The sequence below is a fragment of the Penaeus monodon genome, chromosome 17, assembly GCF_015228065.2.
Source record: "Penaeus monodon isolate SGIC_2016 chromosome 17, NSTDA_Pmon_1, whole genome shotgun sequence".
Taxonomy (NCBI): domain Eukaryota; kingdom Metazoa; phylum Arthropoda; class Malacostraca; order Decapoda; family Penaeidae; genus Penaeus; species Penaeus monodon.
Genome location: NC_051402.1, coordinates 27,205,585 through 27,211,942, shown reverse-complemented (window position 1 = coordinate 27,211,942; position 6,358 = coordinate 27,205,585).

The window sequence follows — 6,358 nt, the reverse complement described above, 5'->3', positions numbered from 1 at the left end:
GTTCATTGCATCGAGAATTATGGAAGATTCTGAGACTTAGGGGAATTATGACACAGATTATTGGCAAAATAGCAAGCCCATGAAATGTTACTGAAAATACTGTAAAGTGTGGTGGGGCCCTGTCAAACTTCTTCCCTGTTAATTCAGGGGTGAGGCAAAGCTGTGTCCTTGCACCAACACTTTTCAACACCTGCATGGACTGGATAATGGGCAGAGCTACTATCCAAAGTCAATGTGGAACAACACTGGGCAATGTCAAGGTCTCAGACCTTGATGATGTTGCTTTCCTATATGAGTCTCTAGAATCACTGGTGGCGGCTCTTGATGCATTTAGCAATGAGGCAAAGCCCTTGGGCCTAAAGGTCTCCTGGGCCAAGACTAAGATTCAGGACTTTGGGGGGCCTATTAGGGGAACCCGTTCAGTCAATCCATGCTTGTGGTGAGGATGTTGAAGTCACAGAGAGCTTTGAGGCGCCCTTGAGGCGCTGACAGACTGTACCACTTCAAGGCTGTCTTACTCGCACGCCCAGAGAAATGCTTGATGGAACACTGTAGACATCATCTTCCACGGCACACGTCCTCATCTTCCTCCCGTCCTGTGCAGCGTCCTACTTCCTGTCCCTCCTCCAGTGTCCCGTCCACGGTGCCATATACGCGAAGTCCTCGCCATCGCACCATATTCTGTAGACGTTCCCCGACATGGTCATTCCTGAGTCCCCAGCTCTCTGCGGAGTTCCTCGTCATCAACCGCGTGTTTGTGGTGTAGGTATCAATGACCAGGCTAATAGCAACCAGACCATGCACACAAAGGGCCAAGATAGTTGGAGAGAAAGATATGACAGGTGGGGGGGGGGGTGTAAACTACACTACTACGAGCTGTTAAACAAACAACTAGACTAAGAAGAGCAAACTACATATACAAGTACTCAGTGCTTATGGATATTGCTGTTGTACAAGGATAGGTCTGTGATATGGGGGACACGAGGAAGCACGCTCAATGGCCTTACTGCTGATACGATCCTCCTCCCTGTGCATCCGATACACTCATAAGAGGAGCAAAATGCCTAATAAGGTGACATAAACAGGGTAGATGAAGTTTATGTGAAAGTCTGACATCAACCCGACGTCCGCGGCCTGAACCTTACTAACGCCCCTTAGATGCAACTCTGGGATCGTGACGTTGATTGTCGGCAAGGTTTGGAGCGCCGGCCTAATCGCTATAGGATCTGCAGTGACGTCTGTGATGAAGGACTTGATTGCCAGAACTTTTAATGACAGGGAACGCAACCCACAATGATGAGGCAGGACAAAGGTTCCCTGCAATAACCTATCTGGATGAAGCTCCTCGCAAGCAATTATGGCGGCCGTTGACTGATAGAAATAGATCAGTGACCCCTGCGAAAGGCTGAGCACGAAAGGCGAGAGTTTATCGCTCACCTCTTCAAAGGAACAGAGTGAGGTGATCAGGCCACCTGAAACAAGAGCACGAGCACAAGATGGATTCTGAAGAGATGAAGGTAAAGGTGAAGAAAAGCACACGAATGTGTCCTTGGTAGGCTTCAAACAGGAGTCTAAGAAGTCAGAGGAAGGGAAGGATAGAGCATGACCTACTCTCTAAGAATAAATGTGTGAGGCACGTGAACCATGTATATGAACTGTTTGTTTTGTGTGGAAGGGGTACACCCTAAAAATAGTAGCAGGACGCATGGAATAATACAGGACAGCCGGAGGGAAGCCTCATGCTCTTGTTATCGATCACCTACAAACGACGTAGCCTCCACAACTACTATCAGCACGCGATAATGCTGCACTCACCAAAAACACTCAAATGCAATCAAGTCTTATACAGTATGCATATATACGTACCTCAAATATATATATATATATATATAAAATATATGATTCACTATAGCTGATGGAGTGGAAGCATCGACGAACTTCAGTGGCACTGAGTTGAGGGTTGAGTACCCGTATGGTACCCTGATGGAGTAAATACTGATTGAGATCCTCATCAGTGTAAAGAATTGGGACTCCGAATACCGCATATCATGCCAGATGGTGACATAAACACGAGCAGACCAACGCAAACGTCAAAACTTTCAGCACATCGGAATCCAGCTCCACAACATCTCATAGCCAGCACTCAACAACACCAAACGATATGAATAAAAAATATGTTATATATATATGTCTAAGAATATGATTATTAAATTATATATTTATACTTAGTTCATAAATATAGGAGCATACACAGTGATATAGAGAACGATCAAAGATGTCAGTCGCACGGCCATAATGCGCTCATCATCCAGTGTTATCAACTACCGAGTGCGTTGAGTCCGGGCAGACTGTCATGGCTATACCACTGGAGGTAAGACCATTGTCACGGCCCGACCAGCAATAGAGATGTACCAAACACCACAACAACGCAACCCTCTCTAATCTGCAAGGACACACATCAACTCCATCCAACGCCTGAGGACACAACTTCACAGCCAACACACACCCCGACACATCACACAAAAAAGAATGCACACCAGCGAAAAACACACACACACAAAAAAAAAAAGCATGTATATATATATTATATATATATATATATATATATATATATATATATTTAATATATATTATAAAATATATAGTATCATATAATATACATAATATATGTAATACACAAATACTTACACACACACACATACATACAACACACACACCAACACACAACACACACACACAACACACACACACACACACAATCATCTCACTCACATATCACCCCACCCCATGCATCATACGACACATTTTTTAAACAGTGATTATGCCTCACGTGCACATCGCACTCATTCAAAATCCCATCATAAAGGCAAACTAGGCATCTCACCACACAGCTGATTGATGCGCCAATAACCGCGTGGCGGCACCCCAGGCTGCGACTGAATCCCGGACACTAAGCGTTTTACAGTGTTGTGGCGATACTGCCAATTCTTAAACCATGGATTAAGGGCCTGATCGACAGCAGAGGTTGGGGAAATATATTCTGGCGACGGGGAATTGTAATCGGACATGAAGGATGGAGAACACGGATCACTCAACACATGACACACGCGGGATCATAACAACAAATAAATATATATACGACATCAAAAAAATATATATATATCTATAATGAAATATATATAAATATAAATATATATATATATATATATTTTATATATATATAATATATAGTATATTTATATTATTATATATATATATATATAATATATTATATAATATATATAATATATATATATATATATATATATATATATATGTATGACTGCCGCGATGGTCAATGGTTAGAGATGGACTCGACCTCATGGTCCGAGTTCAATCCCGTCGCAGCAGAAGTAAAAATGCCAGCGCTCTGACGCTCGCTCGAGCCGAATTCACGGTCGAGAAAAGACATATGCACGAAAGTCAAACGCAAGTGTCGTAGTCAAGTCGCACTGGGGTGCCACGCCGACCGCGGTGACTTAGGAAGGGCATCCAATCACGCAAGGTCGAGACTGCCATATAGCCTCTGAACAATGGGATTATTGAGAGAGCGATTTCCTGTGGTGGAATAAATGGCGTGAAAAACAATATGCATATACATACATACATATATATATATATATATATATATATATACTATATATAATATATATATATATATATATATAATATATATAATATATATATATATATATATATATATATATATATATATATATATATATTATATATATATCCGCCATCCCAGTATGAGGCCTGTGGGGTAAAGCCCAAGGGAATCCCACAGGACACTGGGCACAGCCTGCCAACACCTCCTTATTTGGGGCAGTGTCGGCAGAGGTGGCGTCCACCTAAAGCGACCGCCCGAAGTTTTACCTCAGGCAAGTTATTCGGAGTTGAGGTGGCTACCCTCTCAGAGGTGAGAAGACCTGGCAGTATGGGTGGGTACACCTACTGCTGGTCGGGCCGTGGCAATGGTCCTCACCTCCAGGGAATAGCCATAGCCATCTCCAGCCGACTTCAACCCTCGGTAGTTGAGTAACACTGGTGATGAGTGCATTATGGCACTGAGACTGAAACATGCTTTTGACTTCGTATCTCTTATCACTGTGTATGCTCCTATCGATGTTTGCAAACTAAATGTGAAAGAAACATTCTACACTAAACTCACATCTCTGTCAGACAATTGCCCCTGGTGAGACATTGCCATTGTTCTGGGCAACTTCAATGCAGTATCTGGCTGTGATTGAGCTGGCTATGAGATGTCTGTCGGAGCTGATCCCAGCAGTGCGAACAGCCTCCTTCTCCGGAACTCTGCTAGGTCTAGGATTTCTGGCTCCTGGTATCAGTGCTACAACCCACATCACTGGGCATGATATAGAGATACAGGTACTTGGCCAAGGAGATCAACCATATTCTTGTCAGCACTCGATGGAGGATCCTTCACAATCGCAGTATTTACCGAGTGCCGAGTTCTGGTAGTGGTTACCATACGGGTCCACTTCAAAACTCCTCATCACTCCAGTGGCCACTGTAGGGTGTTTCACTTGGACTAACTGAGGGAGGAGGAGTGTGTCCATGGGTTCCCCACAGCTGTCTCTGATCGATTCACAGAACTTGAAAACCTGATGAACCCAGTTGCTCTGTGGGAGTCCTTCAAGAATCCATTGGCATACACCCAAGGGGAAGACAGAATTTCATCTTCCTGGAGACATTGGAGGCCACTGAAGCGTGGCGCATGGCTCGGCTGAATGGCAATCAGGATTTGCGTCACTCTTTGGTGCATAGTGCTCAGACACTACTGAGAAGGGACAAGGAACGGTTTATCAGGAATCTTGCTGAGGAGGTTGAAGGCCATTTCTTGGTAAATGACCTTTCCCTGCCCACCAAGCCCTGAGAAAACTGAACTCTAAGAACTCCTTGCAAATGACTGCAGTCTGCTTAGATCATCTCAGATAAAGTTGGGTTTGTGAACATGGGCTGAATATTTTGAGCAGCTGTACAAGGTAGACCCTACAACAGTTAGCTTGGATGCAGTTGGTATCACAATAACTGTACCAGACCCACCCATCAGGGAGAAACCTCCTACCCAAACTGAGGTAAGGATGAAAGTTTCTAAGCTGAAGAATGGGAAGAGTGTAGGCATATGTGATATCCCTGCTAAACTGCTAAAGGCTTGGAGTAAACCTAGGGCAAGGGGCTTGCACGCAGTCTTGACTGCCATCTGGCTGTCTGGTTCATCCCACTCTGGAAAGGGAATGGGGATCATAGGGCTGTAGCAACTACCCCGCATTAAACTGCCCACATTTTTCGGCACCAGAGACCAGAGCAGTCTGGTTTCATTCCTGAGAAGTTCACAATAGTGCTTTGATTAATTGTGGTATGCCATCGTGAGTTCATTGCATCGAGAATTATGGAAGATTCTGAGACTTAGGGGAATTATGACACAGATTATTGGCAAAATAGCAAGCCCATGAACATGTTACTGAAAATACTGTAAAGTGTGGTGGGGCCCTGTCAAACTTCTTCCCTGTTAATTCAGGGGTGAGGCAAAGCTGTGTCCTTGCACCAACACTTTTCAACACCTGCATGGACTGGATAATGGGCAGAGCTACTATCCAAAGTCAATGTGGAACAACACTGGGCAATATCAAGGTCTCAGACCTTGATGATGTTGCTTCCTATATGAGTCTCAGAATCACTGGTGGCGGCTCTTGATGCATTTAGCAATGAGGCAAAGCCCTTGGGCCTAAAGGTCTCCTGGGCCAAGACTAAGATTCAGGACTTTGGGGGGCCTATTAGGGAACCCGTTCAGCCAATACATGTTTGTAGTGAGGATGTTGAAGTCACAGAGAGCTTTGAGGCGCCCTTGAGGCGCTGACAGACTGTACCACTTCAAGGCTGTCTTACTCGCACGCCAGAGAATGCTTGATGGAACACTGTAGACATCATCTTCCACGGCACACGTCCTCATCTTCCTCCCGTCCTGTGCAGCGTCCTACTTCCTGTCCCTCCTCCAGTGTCCCGTCCACGGCGCCATATACGCGAAGTCCTCGCCATCGCACCATATTCTGTAGACGTTCCCCGACATGGTCATTCCTGAGTCCCCAGCTCTCTGCGGAGTTCCTCGTCATCAACCGCGTGTTTGTGGTGTAGGTATCAATGACCAGGCTAATAGCAACCAGACCATGCACACAAGGGCCAAGATAGTTGGAGAGAAAGATATGACAGGTGGGGGGGGGGCGTAAACTACACTACTACGAGCTGTTAAACAAACAACTAGACTAAGAAGAGCAAACTACATATACAAGTACTCAGT